The sequence below is a fragment of the Natator depressus genome, chromosome 6 (assembly GCF_965152275.1).
Source record: "Natator depressus isolate rNatDep1 chromosome 6, rNatDep2.hap1, whole genome shotgun sequence".
NCBI classification, from domain to species: Eukaryota; Metazoa; Chordata; order Testudines; family Cheloniidae; genus Natator; species Natator depressus.
This window is the reverse complement of record NC_134239.1, coordinates 38,523,613-38,542,139: the sequence shown is the minus strand read 5'-3', so window position 1 is coordinate 38,542,139 and position 18,527 is coordinate 38,523,613. Positions and strand designations below refer to the sequence as shown.

The window sequence follows — 18,527 nt, the reverse complement described above, 5'->3', positions numbered from 1 at the left end:
AAAAGCTAAATATCCTCCCTATACCTATATCTGTAATACACAAGTAGCAGCTTCAGTTTTTGGATTTTAAGAATATGTGCATTATAGTTTAATAAAATAAACTGATGTGGAAAAAGCCATACTTCATTGAATCCACAGAATAATCACATTTTGTTCTTTAAGAGTAAAGAGCTGTTGTTGCTTTCTAAAAATAACCTCAACAGAACAGCCAAACATCAGGGAATGATGTTAAAAAGAAAATACAACCAAAAGAATACAAGCTAGTTAGTTACAACTAGGTCCAAGCTGATATATTTTAGCAAAGAAACTCCATAATCTTATACCCCAATACTAAGCCAAATACAAACAGGAGACAATATTGTGCTTGGACTAAGGAAACTGTTTCTCACTTCTGCGTGACAGTGGGCAATGTGGGTGAGGTAATATCTTTTATTGGTGAGAGACGATCTTACACAAGTTGGTCCAATAGAAGATATTACCTCACCCACCTTGTCTCTAATATCCTGGGACCGACACGGCTACAACATTGCATACACGACCATAGGCAAGTAGAGGCAAGTTGCTTGTTAACCTCTCTGTGCCTTAAGTCTCCCCAGCTGTAGAATGAAGATAATGACATTACCCACATTTGCCAAGTGCTTTTTATGAGACAAACAAAGTCACCTGAGTTTGAGGCAGGATGCATCTGCTCTTTTACTGGAAGTATTCTAGTGAAGACGTTTTCCTTACTGGTATTTGCATAAGCAGAATGTATTTTGTTATTATTCAAATAATTCCTAAATTAAGAAGAGACACAAGGTGTTTGCAGTGTTGCTGTAGCCATATTGGTCCCAGGATATTAGAGAGACAAGATAGGTGAGGCAGTATCTTTTATTTGACCAGCTTCTGTTGGTGAAAGAGACAAGCTTTCGAGCTTATGCAAGGCTCTTTTTCAGATCTGGAAAAGGTATTCAGTGTCTCACAGCTAAATACAATGTGGAACAGACAAACATAAGGAGTTATGTGTTAAATTAAGAAGACACTAATGATATTTTTGTACTTTCTTCCCTCATACCTTCCTATTTGCAACAACTAGTGATGGGTGAACCTCAAAGGTTCAAACAAGGATCTAGCTCAACCTTTTTGCCCTGGAAGTCTATCAAAACCAGGTTTGCTTATGCATTCTCAGTATTTCCTGGTTTGGCCCAGAATGGAAATACTGCAAGAACAAACTTCTCTGCAGTATTTAGTACTCCTTGGTGAAACCAGGAAGGGCAGAAGAGTGTGAAAATTTAAAAGAAAAATGAACAAATGGTTCAGATTCAATTCAGGTTTGGGGCAGAGTTTCAAGTCTGATGTTCTCAGAAAGAGTGTGTGAATAGACTATTCAGAGAGCTGGGATTCCTGAGTTCTAATCCTGACTCTGCAACTGATTTTTTGGCAAGCCACTTAACTTTTAAGAACCTCAATTTCTCCCATCTCTAAAATGGGGATGATGTTATTGACTGACGGCCCAGCCCAAAGTTCACTGAAGTCAATGGAAACTCACACTGACTTCAGTGGGGTTCACATCAGGAGCAGGCCACTACTTCATAACTAAATAAAATATTTGTTAAAAGCCATACAAAGTATTAAGGTCAGTCACTGGCAGAAGTGGGAACAGAGTTTTGGTCCTTCTGGCTATCCACCATGTGTTTATGACACAATGCAGCGGGACTAAGCATGTGCTTAAAGTTAGCCACATGCTGAATCCAGTTCTTATCCAGTGGACCAGGTCTAGGCACCCCAGAGTCTAAGTACGTCCATAAAAATGTCCAAGTTATGAATCTCCTCATGGATTTTTGAAAGCCAGTCAGAGAAAGTGAGGCCATTTCCCCCAAAACCAAACTGAGGACATGAAAATGTCTGCAAAACGAATTAGTAACAATTGTGTGCAAAACTCCATGGGGACATTTTCATCGATTTCTAACAGCACTACTTTCACAGCTTGAAAATTATATTTATTTTCTTACAGCCTTAGCAAAGTTTCTTTTTCCTCTAGCATGCAAGCACACAGTGACTTATTACTGTAGGACTGCTGATGAGTGCCATTGCAGGTGGCTGGTAATAAAGTTTTACTGTTGTTAACAGGGCCTGTCTGAGGGGTGGGCAAGCATGGCACATACATCCAGTGGTCCACCATACAGCTGTGCTGCTCGCCTTTTTTTTCCCCCTCTGTGGTGACTAGACAACTGTTTTCTTCTCCTGTGGGAAGCAGCCAGGAGGGCTGGAGCGGGCAGGAAGTGGTGCAGCCCCTAGACTTCCAGTTTGAACTACATTCAAATATTGAACCTACAGGGGCAGCCCAACAGCAGTTTCTGAAAAGCAGGAGAACATGCTGATTAATTTGTTCTCCTTCTTGCATTTTATTTGATGTGGGAGGGGGGAAAGTATGTCCTTTTCTAACTATAACTGAAATTAAGAAGTTTATCTAAAATGAACCCCCACGTAAAGGCTCCAAACGCAGCATTATAATTTTTCACACATTTTAACGCAGCCAATGGAAACAACTATTTCTACCCCAGTTTTAATGTAATTCAGAACTATGCAAATTAGGAAGAACCACTTCACATTTTCCATTTTCCATTAGAATTACAAGTGGTAGCAATTTGTTGGCAGCAAACTAAATCCTGTGTTGGTTATATTGTCAGTTAATATCTTTTTTGTTTTCAATATAAAACAGAATAACATACAGCCTCAGAAGGTGGTAGTCTGCCACATAGAAATAATTGGATTAGTCTGTCAGAAAAAAAGTAATCTTAGTCAAAATGTTTTGTCAGTAGATACATAATTCTTTGTTCGCACCTTCCCTAGAAAGGACACTAGACCAGTCGATGTTGTACAATGCTAAAATATTCAGTGAGAAAAATATTTGCATATCAAGGAACTGAAAGGCAGAAAAGTAAATACATTATAAAAATTATGATATACATAGAATATCAGCAACTTTCCTTAATTATAGTATGGTAGTAAAACTATATGTTGCACATTTTATAGACCAGACTCCTAAATACATTCTGGGGCAGATCAAGTCTTACTTCAAGTATTTACTTACATCAAGTAAATACTTCCAGATCAAGTCTACATCATTTTGCAATTAAATATTTCAGCATTTATAAGAAGTGCCATTTTTCAGTATGTTAAATAAATATATAAAAATTGACTATTCCTTTGATAGATGTTACATTTTAAACAAAAAAAAATTACCTAGAAAATACTACAAAACAGAAAACTATCAGTCAATATGAAAACTTCGGGAGGGGAAAAATACTGGATAAGTATAAATGGCTCCAGCCACGGGGAGGGCACGGGCGGAAGAGGTGGAGCTGAGGGCTAGTCTCTCGAGAGGGGGCCTCCACCTGCCACCCATGAGCACTTCCCCTCCCCCCACCACAAGTTCTGGCAAAATAAGCCAACAACTAGAAAAGTATGGTTATCCCAGGATATCATGTTTGGTCTGAGTTGTGTTGTATTAATTTAGATAGAATAAATGGACCCAAAGTGTCAAAGGCGTTAACATGACCCAGACTGCCCAGTCACTGTCCAACGTTAAACAGTATTAAATAAGGTCTGGCATACAGATACTACTACTTAGTACTATGGCAAACATGCTATTGAAATCCTTTTATTAAAGATACAGAAAAAGAAGGAAAATCAGAGCATTTTAAATGGAAAACATTAAGTATTGCTTTCATTTTAACAACATCCCTTGTTCACGTTCCCTTCAGCTGGAGCAAATCTTTAAAGGAAAAACCCACTTGTTTGACAGTCTCTTAGATGGTATCTGTCATAAATATAAAGGGAAGGGTAATCACCTTTAAAATCCCTCCTGGCCAGAGGAAAAATCCTCTCACCTGTAAAGGGTTAAGAAGCTAAAGGTAACCTCGCTGGCACCTGACCAAAGTGACCAATGAGGAGACAAGATACTTTCAAAAGCTGGGAGGAGGGAGAAAAACAAAGGGTCTGTGTCTGTCTGTGTGATGCTTTTGCCGGGGACAGAACAGGAATGGAGTCTTAGAACTTAGTAAGTAATCTAGCTAGGTATGTGTTAAATTATGATTTCTTTAAATGGCTGAGAAAATAGCTGTGCTGAATAGAATGAATATTACTGTCTGTGTGTCTTTTTTGTAACTTAAGGCTTTGCCTAGAGGGATTCTCTATGTTTTGAATCTAGTTACCCTGTAAGGTATTTACCATCCTGATTTTACAGAGGTGATTCTTTTTTTTTCTTCTATTAAAAGTCTTCTTGTAAGAAAACTGAATGCTTTTTCATTGTTCTAAGATCCAAGGGTTTGGGTCTGTGGTCACCTATGCAAATTGGTGAGGATTTTTACGAAACCTTCCCCAGGAAGTGGGGTGCAAGGTTTGGGAGGATTTTGGGAGGAAAGACGTTTCCAAACAACGTTTTCTCAGGAACCCAGATAAAGTTTGGTGGTGGCAGTGGAAGTCCAAGGGCAAAGGGTAAAATAGTTTGTACCTTGGGGAAGTTTTAACCTAAGCTGGTAAAAGTAAGCTTAGGAGGTTTTCATGCAGGTCCCCACATCTGTACCCTAGAGTTCAGAGTGGGGAAGGAACCTTTACAGTATCAAAGAGGATAATATTTGTTTTCTGTGGGGAAAAGAGAAGAAATTAGCTGAAAAGGGCTGGAGCTGTTAAAATCTGACCCCATTTCCTGGAAAACAAAACACACACAAGAAGGAAGAGAAAAGAACACAGCACAGATAGGAAATGCAGATTCTCTGGTGCTGATTTTTACTAGCAACTTTGCTGCTAGAAAAACACAGGCTACAGCACAGAGTCGTAACAGCCACCCAGAGACCTGGCATGTTGAACCAGGGTCCGGCTGTTTAGGGCATGACATTTAGCTGTCTTTCCGATCACAGATTGATAGCATCATTGCAAAATAAGCAGTCTTGGCTAGCTAAGATACACTCTTATTAGACAGAAGAGAAAAGGAGACTGATAGGAAGGAAAAGAAATGAATTAGGGAAGGAAAAGGACACAGAGGGAAGGGGGAAGGAGGAGGGGTAGACCAAGTCTCACATCCCAGGTTGTGTTTGGAATTTAGCCCAAGCCGGTGGTGGTGGCTATATCATCTGAGTCCCTCTCTCCAGCCCAGTCTGGTCAGGACATCTCTCAGGATTAGGATGAAAAGGGTCCAGGGTCCCAGTAGACGGTTGGGGTGACAGCAATGATGGTGAAGCTCTCTCCTTCCCCCTTCTCTCATTTTTCAGTCACTCAGCATCACAATAGTCACTCCCCCACCACCATTCTCTTTTTTAAAAGGACCTCAAAAGGGAATAATGGGTGGAATAGCCCATCACCTTATTATTTTGTGTACCAATTAGGCCCGGTTTCCAACACACCTATTTTGGTTTGTTGATTTCCAGTCTCACACCATTCTTGTTTACCAGGCATGATCTTAACACAGTCCTTGAACTATATCATTAGACCTTTTTGTTTGGACTAATCCAGTCTGTCTCTTTTTTGCACCTTTTCCCATCAACATTTGTTATTATGACATTTTATGAACGTTCACTCACTTTTCATAGTTAAGCTCACGATGAGGGTAAATTCGTAGGCCTAATCATGACAAGAACTACACTCGCAGAGGTAAGTGAGGGAAACTTGTACAGTGACTGTTTGCACTAGTTCTGTTCATAAGCACCACATTTACCAAAAATATTTTTAAAAAATAAGTGTATGAGTTCCCTGGGAATGGAAAAGCAGCTTTAATAAAAGGTATGCTGCACTGAAAGACACCTCCTGTCAGTGTGAGTACCAGCTCAAGCACATTTAGGCTCCCGCTGCAAAGCCATTTAGTTGAGCTACTTGGCTCCAAGGCTCCACCTCTTCCTCTCCAGCCTCACTGCCTCCAAGTCCCATGTCATTCTAGACCGAAACACCCAATTTCCCCAATCTCATACAGCAACCAGGATTGAAATGTGTTCAGAACTGATGTGTTTGTAAATTAGCTCCTGTTGCAGAACTAAGTGTCCTCCATTTCAATAATCCTTTTATGTAAGGGAATGCTGCCAAGTGTTATGAAATGCCCATTTCTCCTGCCAATTCAGGAAGCAATAGGCTGGGTCCAGGAAAACCTAGATCTCCTGTTTGGCACAAAGGCCCCAACCCTGCAAACATGCACCTGAAGGACGGCTCACAGTAGTAAATTAAACACATGCATAACTGTTGATGGGATTGGGGCCAACACTAGTACTATCATCTCCAGATTGACTTGTTCTTTTCTTTTCATGTTAAAAGCATGAAGAGAAACATTTGTGATGTTTCCATTTATATGAGTTCTTGTGACATTTAGCATAGTTGAGTATATTATATGCCTTGACAGTCTTGTAATTTCAACAAATAATTTGTTAAATACTTTTTAAAATAATTTACCATAGCTCATTAACCAATAACCAAACTGAAACTGATAATATGTTATGAATGAACCTGTTTTCTTATTAACCTTTTGTTGAACACAGTGGGTTTTGTACTAAGAAATTAACATAAAGATGTACACTTATTTTATGCCAAGTATTTAAATGAACTGTCGTGTGTGTGCATACATGCATGTGTGAGTGCACACCACTGTCGTCTTCTGCCTAGCCAGTTATTCCCCATTTTGTATCTGTGCATTTTATTTTTCCTTCTAAAGTGTAGTACTCTGCACTTGTTTAATGAGAAGGTCTGATGACCAGCTGGCTTAGTGATCAGATCCTGGCCTTATGGCTTCTGCTGGCCTATTCATCCCAGAGGGGGCCCTGGCAGTGGCCTCAATCACTCCCGCATGCTCTGGTTGCTCCCCCAGAGGTTCTCTCATTATGGGGGGGAGGGGAGAAAGAGGGAAGTTAGGGGGCCCCAAGCCCATCCCGTCCACCAGGTCCCAACCCAGGGCCCTAGGAGTTTATCAGAGCATCAAGACCAGTTATTAAGCTACCCCAAAATACGTTTTCCCCAGGGTCCCTTCTTACCAGTCTGGAGCTCCTCTGCTTGGGGCATGGTCACTGGCTTAGCAGACTCTCCTCAATCTTAGTGGCCTGTTCACTCAATCTCTTTTTGGGCTTTCAGCTCCCGAGGTTGCGGAGGAGGTAGTCCAAGTCCCTGCTGCTAGAACAGCCTTCACTAAGCTGCTGCCACTCCTGACACAGCTCTGAGCATCAGCCTTCATTCCTGGGGCTGGATGCAGCTCCTTTCACCCTTCTTCCTGGGCTGCCAGTGTCCTTTTAAACTGTTCCTCCACTGGGAATATGCCATGAACCTGTTGAGGGGGGAGGTCTCCCTAGCTCAGTATTACTCTACTCCCAGCCTTGGTTCAGCATGGGGCCTGTAGATCCTAACACAACTTGCCTTTATCAAATTTCATCTTGTTCATTTCAAACCAATTCTTCAATTTGTCACGGTCATTTTGAATTCTAATCCTGTCCTTCAAATTACTTGCAACCCCTCCCAGCTGTGTGTCATCTGCAAATTTTATAAGTATACTCTCCACTCTATTATCCAAGACATTAATGAACATGTGGACTAGTACCGGACCCAGGACTGGTCCCTGCAGGACACCAATAGATAGGTTCTCCTGGTTTGACAGCAAACCATTGATAACTACAGTAGAACCTCAGTGTCACAAACACCAGAGTTATGAACTGACCAGTCAACCACACACCTCATTTGGAACCGAAGTACACAATCAGACAGCAGCAGAGACAAAAAACCAAATACAGTATGGTACTGTGTTAAACGTAAACTACTAAAAAAATAAAGGTCAGGCAGCATTTTTCTTCTCCATAGTAAAGTTTCAAAGCTGTATTAAGTCAATGTTCAGTTGTAAACTTTTGAAAGAACAACCATAATGTTTTGTTCAGAGTTATGAACATTTCAGAGTTACGAACAGCCTCTATTCCCGAGGTGTTCATAACTCTGAGGTTCTACTGTATTCTTTGAACACAGTCTTATCTGACTAAGCACATTCAAGCAACGGAGCATGAATTTCAAATACACATGATCAATAGAGAGTAGAGAATTTTTTTAAAATGAATCTCGCATGTTTGAAGAAAGATAGTCCTGCCAGCTCACATTATGCAAGCAGGAAAAATGAGAGGCTAAATTCACTGAATAAGTTACTTGCTTTGACTTATTCACGAGGTCTGTTCCTTACTCATTCATCCCCTATCCAACGGGGAAGAATATGTCTCTTGCATATCTAAAACTCCCACGGAATTCAATGAGCATTTAGGAGCACTGGGAATCAGTCCTTATATGGGCATCATGGCTTTGATTTAAAGGAATTACACTGGCAGACTTCTTTACACTCTTGAAAATCCTAGCCAAAACACAGGTAACAGTAACATGACATTAAATACCAAACAGCTGAAGGCCCCTTTGTAAGAAGAGCAGAGACTTGTCTTTGAATCAAAATTCAGGTCTGGACTGAGAAAAAGCAACTTATCAACAATAACACCAAAAAGAGGGTGATCCCACAGATTTGTAGAATGATATTGATGTGCATCTCAGAACTAGGCATGAATTTACATCTAAGCAGATAACTAAGAATCACATTAGAAATGTGAAAAGAAATCAAACTTGTAAAACCATCACAGCAAGAGTAGAGCATATATTATTGGACAATTTTGTTAGACTAGATAGAAAACAGATGGAATAACTAATTAGGAGACCACAGTGGGTCTAAATGGGTATAGCTACACTACAAAGAAAAACCTGCAACACTGAGTCTCAGGGTCTGGGTCAATTGACTGGGGGCTGCAAGGCTTGGATTGCAGTGCTAAAAATAGCAGTTACCACCTGGGCTGGAACCTGTGCTCTGAAACCCAGTGAAGGGGAAGGGCCTATGAGCCCAGACTCTGGTCCAAGCCTGAATGTCTACACTGCTATTTTTAGTCCTACAGACTGAACCCCGCAAGCCTGAGTCAAATGACCCAGACGCTGAGATTTAGTACCATGGGTTTTTCTTGTCAGCATAGACATACTCAGATATGTACTTCTGTGAAGACAAAAACTTAGAGCCAGGACATCCTATCAAGAAAATTGACTTCAAATGTGTCATAATTACAGAAGTGCAGTATGGAAGAGAGAAGCAGTGAGAGTTATGCAGTATTAAACCATCTGTGGATGCAACAAGCGAAAGCAAATAACCTCAGTGAGAAACTACCTAGAAAAATAAATGGTATTTACCAGGACACGTTGCCAGTAACACAAACATCTGGACTGAAGTCTCAGGGTGGATGTTAGAATTAAAAGGTAATCGAAAGGTTTATATGCCACCTGTAAGAACTTTGCTTAATGTCTAGGTGTGCATGCGAAGACACCTGGAAAAAATATTAAAGAGTTTGTGAACATTATCAAGTCTGGGTTTTATGTGGACTAATGTAAATTATAGCCAAATGTGGAAGGTTTTCTCTTTTTGTTTTAAGTGGGAAAGGGCTTATTTAACTGTAATTACATAAGAATGGCCGTACTGTGTCAGACCAATAGTCCACCTAGTCCAGTATCCTCTCTCTGAGAGTGGCCAGTGCCAGGTGCTTCAGAGGGAATGAACAGAAAAGGGCAATTTCAACTAACCGATCCCCTGTTGTCCAGTCCCAGCTCCAGGAAGGGAGACTGCTGAAGCCGTTTAAGACACTGTGTGATATAAAAAGAAAAGGAGTACTTGTGGCACCGATGAAGTGAGCTGTAGCTCACGAAAGCTTACGCTCAAATAAATGTGTTAGTCTCTAAGGTGCCACAAGTACTCCTTTTCTTTTTGCAAATACAGACTAACACGGCTGCTACTCTGAAACCTGTGTGATATAAGGATCCACAGACTTTTCTTGGAGCATGGTGGGACTGTTTTTTTTAACGTTTAAGTGAAGAGGGGAGGAGGATTCACATTCTCTTTTGGCCATGGGAAAGGACAGAGAGATATTAAGTAGCTGATATTATTTATTATTTCCCAGTAGGTCTTTTTAAATTATATCAAATCTTTAATAAATTCAAATATTCACCGTTATATACTACCTTCTTGACTCTTACAAAGTAACTGTAATTGCTTATAGAAAGTTATTTATTGATTATGGAAAGTTAATTAACACTTTTCAGGTGTGCAATCATCAGTTGTTAAGATATGAGATAACAGGAGCCCTCTACTGGGAAATTGATAAAAAGGAGGATTAAGAAAGATACTGAACACTAGGTGGAGCCATCTGCTTGCCATTATTATTCTTCCCTAATGTTAGATCTATTGCTTCTCTCAAAAATTAGCTGGATTTAGACACACTGCTCAAATGCTGTACTGGTTTAGACATCACAGTTTATAATGCTGCACAAAGCTTACAGATGCATTATGGAAAGCCTTTTAAAAATATTTAAAAGTTATTTCTGTTCATGTGAATTCATGACATTATTATACTAGAGAAGACCTACAAGGATCATTTCAGTCACAGGACACAGTTGTTTTGAAAGGAGGGGAGATTTTATTAAAGATGAATGCTATGGCAGACATTAAAATGCACCTGCTACTGCAGAATGTTCAGTATACATTGAAGAATACATTTTACAAGAATTATTTTGAGTTTTAATATCAAGGACCTGTTCCTGTTCCTCTCCTCTTTCTCATAAAATTCAGAAGTAAACTGCAGGTATCCTTTTGTGTAGGAACAAAATATACCCATTAGAGTTTTCATCCAGAATATTTCACATTAACTCCACCAGATTTGTGGGGGTTTGTATTTATTGTGATCATTCTTTTGCAGAGGGAAAAAAGTCTTGCCAAGGACTTGCCAAGGAAGTCCTTTACAGAAGGCCTAAAATGTAGTGGAATCACTGCCAGCCCTGCTCCCTGCAGGCCTCAGGGAGGTTTACTAAGACTGTATGTGGGGTGCCCACAGAATTGAAGGAGCTGTTGCCAGTAGATCTTCAAACTGGGCATGCTTTGGCCATAAAAAAGCCTGTTCAAAGTGGGACAAGGTATCAGGCTACCTCTTCTAATCAGACATTATGGGTATGTCTACACTGAATCTGGAAGTGAGCCTCCTCCTCTCGGTCCACAGACTTGTGTAAGTGTGGCTTGCACTAGTGCATTAAATAGCTGTGTAGACATTGCTTCAACATTGCAGCTCAGGATGGAACTTGAGATCCCAAACCACAACATCTACACAGCTATATTTAGTGCGCTAGCAGAAGTTGGTGGACCTGGGCTGGGAGGCTCGCTTCCAGATGTGGTGTAGACATACCCTGTATGGCTGCCATAGGCCAGCTGTATTGGTGCATGTTAGACAAGGGAAGGATTTGGTCCCTTCTTCTCTTGCGTCTATTCCTCTGTAAAGGCTGTTTAACTAGCTTTGCATAAGGGATAAGAATTTAAATGTATGTTTTGTTCCTTGTGGCAGGGTCTACCTCCAAGTCCAAAGCACTTTCTAGTGGCCTCCCATGGCACAACTCACCCCCACTGGTTTCCTCAGGGATCTTTAATCCCCCTCTGTCAGGGCTTTTGAAGTCTCTCTCTTTAACAAGCTTTGTGTCAGCAATCTCAGCCTGAGGCCTACCTTCTCTTCAAAGAGACTCTTGACAGACTCTCTCAGCACCCCCAGACACGGTGCTGATAAACTTAAACAACAGTGTCAAAAGAAACATAGAACAAAAGTGTCTTCCACCCGTCCAGGGCTACCCTTCAACCCAAGCTGTTTTCCTTACAAGCTGGATCTTTAGGCCCAGTTTAATACCAGGCCATCTGCCTGGGGTCTGACCCTCTCCAGAGCCTGCCTCAGGAGCCTCCTTCTCCCTGCTGCCCTTTCCCTGCAAGGCCAGTCACAGGATATGTCTACACGAGAAATGCTACAGCTGCACAGTTGTAGCATAGACACTGCAACGACAGAAGGGATTCTTACGTCACTGTAGGAAATCTACCTCCCTGAGAGACGGTAGCTAGACTGATGGAATTCTTCCATTGACCTAGCGGTGTCTGCACCAGGGCTTATGTTGACTTAATTACATCACACAGGGCATGAAATTTTTCACAGCCCTGAGTGATCCAGTGAAGCCAACCTAACTTTGTAGCACAGACCAACCCACAAAAGACAACTTCCTTCTGGCAGTTCCTCTCCCAGCCCTTTAAGGAAATCACCCAAACTCTTCCCTAGCTGGATTTGACAATTAATTTGAGTCAGCTGGGTGGTTTAGGTAGGTGATCCATCATAAGCCAAGCTGAGCCCAACTCCCATTAAAGGGCCAACCAACCTGTGACATTATGGGAAAAGAGAGAAGAACAGGTCAGTGTTAAAACAGCAGAACCTTTCTAATGCACATTCATGACTGACAGACCCATTATGGACTACCAAATTTTATGAATTAGCAAGTGTGCGAGTGAATGAACAATTCAAAAACACTACAGCTACTACACCAGAAGGTATCCTTTGTTCATTTACTTTAGTTTATAGCTTGCGTTTTGTAAATGTAAGTGCTTGTTTTGTAAATATACTGTAGTGTATTTATTAACAGTAATGAAGTCTTAGTATTACAAGACCTCATTGCAGCTCTTTGCTGTTAGAGCTTGGTTAAGTGATGGGCTGAGACCACTAGGCTGTCTTGTGAAAACGCTTGGATTCGTTGTTAAGAAAAACTAGAATCAGTGAGGCTGTACGACAAATGGGTTATTAGCAGCCACTTTGCTTAAATTTTAATTCTCTTCTGGAAATTGTACAATAAAACCAGTTTAACTCTTTACCAAAGGCAAACTACAATCTGGTATGTATAATGACCTGCTGAGGTCATTGAACCTCTATGTCAGAGAACTAGCCATGAAAAGCACATTGCAGGGCTTGTCCTCTGTCATCTGTTTTTAGGCCCTGATCCTGCAAGATTGACATACTGATGTAACTTTCTTTACACATGTGAGTAGACCCATTGGGCCTTCTAAAGAGACTACTCACATGTATAGATGTCCGTACAGTTGTAGGATCAGGATCTTGCAAAAAATGCAGGCCCTTGCAGCATTGCCATCTTGACCCATAATCCAAGATTGTGATATTGGGAAAGGAGAAAAAAAAAAAAAAAACTGCTCCACTAACTTTTTTACCAGAAGAATAATGTATCCCATTAGTCACATATTTCCCCCCCATTATTTATTTATATATATAAAAAAATGAGAGAGGGGGTGTGTGTGTGTGTGTACATTACATATATAAATAATCAAAGGTTCCACTTTCCATATATATATATATATATATATATATAAATATATATATATAAATATATAATATATAACCAGCGAATTCTTGACACTGAACACCTGGGAGGTCACAAACAACATTCCACTGCTTCTGCTAGAAATAATATCCCAATAACATAAATAAGGTTTCCCATGACTCAGTTTCCTCACAAGCATTTCTTTATTAGTCCAAAGACCACTTAGTGTTAGTTACATCCAAAATACAAATATAAGCATGCGCGCACACACACCCCCCTATATTCTACACCCTATAAACCAACACAGTTATAAGCATTGGCCAAAATACTTAAAACAGGTTCAGGCCAGGGAGTTATATTGCATGACTCTGAAGGTGTGAGGAAAAGCCCTGACAAAGAACCCCTTAAAAAGACTGCTATACTGGATAAAAAAGCAAAACAAGTAATGTCACTGCTGGTTATTGAACCTTAGCTGCAATTAGCTGAAGGAGTTTAGGGCTGCACTCTGCTCTCCAACTTTTTTTCCTTTATAAGACTTTCACATTTTTTTTGGACTAAGCATTTCTAACCAATTATTTACTGCACCTGGTGCCCAATTAACCATTTTTTCTTTATTTCCCAAGCCTTAAATAAGATAACACTGGTATTCCAAAGGCACAAACAATCCTCCTTTCTTGTGAGTTCATTCTTTTTGGTCACATGCTTTGAGATGATTATTCTTGCTAACATCCAAACTCAATTTAAAACCATAGTTCACTCAGGTCTAATCTGGTCCTATATTCCTACAGCTTTCAGAAATGGCAGGGGGGGAAATTGTCACTAAAACTCAGACGACAAACAGTGTGACAGAATCACTGTCTTTTGGGTTTCCTGGCTTGTTTTTGCATAGGCTCACTTTGAGAAGCAAGGTTCTGCTGTCTTTGAATAAAGTTCATTGTCATCAGAGAGGAGCAGAGTCCTGATACAGCACTGTCTTTGTAACACTAGTGTATCTCCACTGCTGTAGAAAAGAAACAAGTCATTCTTAGTGAATGTGGAGGGATTACTGGAATGGTAATTAGCCAAACAGACAGAGTACAGGGATTCAGGACAGCTGAGAGAGAGAAACAGTTTCTCTATTCCTACACTGCGGGAGAGTCATGCTAGAAAAATGTTAACGAACATGTTTTATTGTACATGACATAAAACATTACTTTGCACTAATGTAGTCAGGGACAAGTAGTGTTTAAAAGTGTGTTAACTGTCTGCAACAAATTGATCACAATTATCCAACATTTTTTAATATGATTCTCCTTGTACACATTTAAGGCAAAATCATGTTTAACATCATGTTAGTTAGAAAACATGTTCACTAACATGTTTTAACATGACACATTTTCCTACTGTAGACATGACCTGAGGGGTCAGGATTTGAGAGCAGGGCTTAAAGAGGTCTGAGAGAGGGACTGGTTCCAGCATTGCACAGTTATGGTATTTTGTTAGTTCATAACTATATTTTAGGGCAAACACCTAACTTAATAATATTTGTAATGCTCCTTAGGCCATTTAGTGCTTACCAACAACCCATCTGCCTCAGACCCATATCAGAACTGTGTTTTATTTTATTTGGCCAACTCTGCAGCCCCATGTGATTTAGTCAACTTAAAAACTTGGTTGAAAGGAAACCTCAGACTTAACAGGGCAGCTGAGCTGAGAGGAATCTAGAGAAGCCAGCAGTAGGAAAGATGAGAATCAGGTTCAAAAGCAAGTCAAAATCAGTGCAAGATCTGTGGGTTCTTGCCAATTCTACTTAGTCGTTAGCATGTTAGAGATATTCAACCTCACTCCCTCTCCCTCCCTCTGTCCCATACTGGACAGTTTCCTTCTACCAGTCAGCTCCAGTTCTTTGCCCTGGTATGTGCTTTATGGCTCCTCGCTTCCAAACATTAATGCGTGAGCTTAACTTAAGTCTAACCTCATGCATAAATGTTTGCAGAATTGGGCTGTTAGATGATTAACAAGGAACAAAACACCTAACAAAAAACATTTAAACCTTTTAGTTTTCCAAGCACAGCAGTGTTTTATGCTGACTAGGTGGAATTCTTAAAATGACAGATAGTAATTAGAATTATTAATTATTATTATTTATTACTATGTGGAAACATAACATTAAATATTTTGAGACCATTCAAATGAGATATATTCTGATGGCAGTCAACATCCTTCAGTAGTTCAAATATGATTTTTGCCGTCCAGACTAACTGAAATTTGTTTTTAATTATATCATACACATTAAAACTACTTAAAACTTCTTGTATTTTCTGCTAATTGCCCACTGTCATTTAATCATCTCCTTAGAAAAATAACATACTCAGATGTACTCACTACATGGATGCTGTGATTTTTCATCTTTTTGAAGGAGCTGTGTCAGTGTCATGCATGCTCGGTGACCTATTTGGGTGACAAAAAACAAGACAACAGATATTGTCATCAGCCTCTGGATCAGCAACCTGCACGAAAGGGACATGATCAGTAAATACAAAAGGCCTGATCTTATACTTTATATGAGGCTCAGAAACAATCCTGCAACCTGATTAAACAGAAGTGAAAACTTTAACCTGCTGGTTGTCATTTAAAGTTAACTGTTTTTTTCCCTAGGGTTTGTCTATACTAGACAGCTTTGATGTTAAGTGTGAAAATTATTATATTAGAAACCAAAATAAGCAATACTAGTATAAGTCACCTTTATACCAGTATAACCTGAGTCTACCCTGGGGCTTTTACTAGCATAAATATGTTGGTTTAAAAAAAAAACAAAAACCACCCCCTAACCGATAGTTATACCAGTAAAACTTTTAAGTGCTGACCAGGCCTTACTTTGTTTCTATAGCTGTGGAGAGAAACAGTCCAGTTTTTTCTGGATCAGAAGTTTATAGTGATAGTTTTAGTTACACTTGGAAAATTCTTAGTACAGAAGAGTAGTATTGCAACAAGAAATATCTGCCTCCTCAAATATCTGTTGAGGCAAACACTGTTCTGCCAAATTATTAAATTTTATTATTCCATTTCACCAGTATTGCAAAGGCACAAATGGCAGTGGAGAATTGGGTGCTAAACAGCCATTTGTGCTTTTGAAAATCTTTTCTATACAGTGCATTTCCTCATCACCTTCCACTCAAGGGCTCAAATCACTGAGGCTCTGATCCTGCAACGAGAGGGCCGCAGAGCTCATTACAGAATCAGGACCCAAGGCACTAGTGAGGAAGCCCATTTAGATACCTAGGGTATGTTTACACTATGAAATTAGGTCGAATTTATAGAAGTCGGTTTTGTAGAAAGCGTTTTTATACAGTTGATTGTGTGTGTCCCCACACAAATGCTCTAAGTGCATGTAGTCAGCAGAGTGTGTCCACAGAACCAACGCAACCGTCGACTTCCGGAGCGTTGCACTGTGGGTGGCTATCCCACAGTTCCCGCAGTCTCCGCCGCCCATTTGAATTCTGGGTAGAAATCCCAGTGCCTGATGGGGCTAAAACATTGTCACGGGTGGTTCTGGGTACATATCGTCAGGCCCCCCTTCCTTCCCTCCCTCCATGAAAGCAAGGGCAGACAATCGTTTTGTGCCTTTTTTCTTGAGTTACCTGTGCAGACGCCATACCATGGCAAGCATGGAGCCCGCTCAGCTAACCGTCACTGTATGTCTCCTGGGTGCTAGCAGACGTGGTACTGCATTGCTACACAGCAGCAGTTTATTGCCTTTTGGCAGCAGACAGTTCAGTATGACTGGTAGCCGTCGTCGATGTAGTCCTGGGTGCTCTTTTAACCGGGCGCCTGGGCAAACATGGGAGTGACTCAGCCAGGTCATTTCCCTTTTAAGTTTCGTCTCGTGGCGATTGAGTCGTACCAGCAGTGCACTGTCTTTTAACCTGCAGCTAGCAGAAGATGATGGCTAGTCGTCATACTGCACCGTCTTCTGCCGAGCACCCAGGAGATGATGATGGCTAGCGGTCGTACTACACAGTCTGCTGCCAGCAAGAAGTATAAAGATAGATGAAGTGGCTCAAAACAAGAAATAGACCAGATTTGTTTTGTATTCATTTTCTCCTCCCTCCCTCTGTGCAATCAACGGCCTGCTAAACCCAGTTTTGAGTTCTATCCTTGAGGTTTTGAGTTCTGTCCTGGAGGGGGCCATTCAGTTTCTTGCAAAGCAACCCCCTTCGTTGATTTTAATTCCCTGTAAGCCAACCCTGTAAGCCATGTCGTCAGTCGCCCCTCCCTCCGTCAGGGCAACGGCAGACAATCATTCCTCGCCTTTTTTCTGTGCAGACGCCATACCACGGCAAGCATGGAGCCCGCTCAGATCACTTTGGCAATTAGGAGCACATTAAACACCATGCACATTATCCAGCAGTATATGCAGCACCAGAACCTGGCAAAGCGATACTGGGCAAGTAGGTGACGTCAGCGCGGTGACGTGAGTGATGAGTACATGGACACAGACTTCTCTCAAAGCAAGGGCCCTGGCAATGCATGCATCATGGTGCTAATGGGGCAGGTTCATGCTGTGGAACGCCGATTCTGGGCTCGGGAAACAAGCACAGACTGGTGAGACCGCATAGTGTTGCAGGTCTGGGACGATTCCCAGTGGTTGCGAAACTTTTGCATGCGTAAGGGCACTTTCATGGAACTTTGTGACTTGATTTCCCCTGCCCTGAGGCGCAAGAATACCAAGATGAGAGCAGCCCTCACAGTTGAGAAGCGAGTGGCAATAGCCCTGTGGAAGCTTGCAACGCCAGACAGCTCCCGGTCAGTCGGGAATCAATTTGGGGTGGGCAAATCTACTGTTGGGGCTGCTGTGATGCAAGTAGCCCACGCAGTCAAAGATCTGCTGATATCAAGGGTAGTGACCCTGGGAAATGTGCAGGTCATAGTGGATGGCTTTGCTGCAATGGGATTCCCTAACTGTGGTGGGGCTATAGGCGGAACCCATACCCCTATCTTGGCACCAGAGCACCAAGCCGGCGAGTACGTAAACCGCAAGGGGTACTTTTCAATAATGCTGCAAGCTCTGGTGGATCACAAGGGACGTTTCACCAACATCAATGTGGGATTGCCGGGAAAGGTACCTGACGCTCGCATCTTCAGGAACTCTGGTCTGTTTCAAAAGCTGCAGGAAGGGACTTTATTCCCAGACCAGAAAATAACCGTTGGGGATGTTGAAATGCCTATAGTTATCCTTGGGGACCCAGCCTACCCCTTAATGCCATGGCTCATGAAGTCATACACAGGCAGCCTGGACAGTAGTCAGGAGCTGTTCAACTACAGGCTGAGCAAGTGCAGAACGGTGGTAGAAT

At 41.2% G+C, this 18,527-nt stretch overlaps 1 long non-coding RNA gene across 1 annotated transcript in view; it reads right to left on the bottom strand.

Moving 5' to 3' along the window:
• The window catches only part of LOC141988945 (uncharacterized), a 61,966-nt gene that overhangs the window by 39,485 nt on the left and 3,954 nt on the right, over positions 1 to 18,527 (bottom strand). The window contains exon 2 of the long non-coding RNA XR_012639871.1: positions 15,559 to 15,624. This is a non-coding gene — a long non-coding RNA (uncharacterized LOC141988945). The remainder of the gene's footprint in view (positions 1 to 15,558; positions 15,625 to 18,527) is intronic.